Source organism: Penaeus monodon, chromosome 32 (assembly GCF_015228065.2).
Source record: "Penaeus monodon isolate SGIC_2016 chromosome 32, NSTDA_Pmon_1, whole genome shotgun sequence".
In the NCBI taxonomy this organism is placed as follows: domain Eukaryota; kingdom Metazoa; phylum Arthropoda; class Malacostraca; order Decapoda; family Penaeidae; genus Penaeus; species Penaeus monodon.
In genome coordinates, this window is record NC_051417.1 from 13731540 (window position 1) to 13732152 (window position 613).

The window sequence follows — 613 nt, forward strand, 5'->3', positions numbered from 1 at the left end:
CCCATGGAAAAGTAAAAACAAAATTTTTCCCCAAAAAACCCCTTTTTTTTTTGGGGGTTGGAAATATTATAAAAAGTTTTTCCTTTTTTTTGGAAAAGGGGGGTGGAACAGTAAAAAGGTTTTTTACTAAACTAATTTTCTAGAATTTTTAAGAGGGAAAACAATTTTTTTTAAAATTTTAAAAAAAAAATATTGAGTAAATTTTTTTTAAAAAGGAATGCTTTTTCCCTGGTCCCCCCAAATTTTTCCCCCTAAGAATAATGTCCCCCCCTTTTTTTTTAATAAAATTTTTTAAAAAAATGGTTTTGGGAAAGGGAAAGTGTTTAAAAAATTGACAGTGGGGTTTAAAAAAATATTTAGATTTTTAAAGAAAAACCCCCGGGCAAAAACAAAAAAGTTTTTTTTTTCTATGTCCCCCAATTTTTGGGTAAAATTAAAAAATTTTTTTTATTGGAATAATTTTTTAAAATTTTTAAACCTGAAAAAATCAATGCAACAGCTAAATTTTTTTTTTTTTTGTCATTATTAAGATTTATAAAAAAAATTAAGTTTTTTTTTGGTTTTTAATTTTTTTCCCCTAGAAAATACCAAAACCCCCCTTTTTTGCATTGGC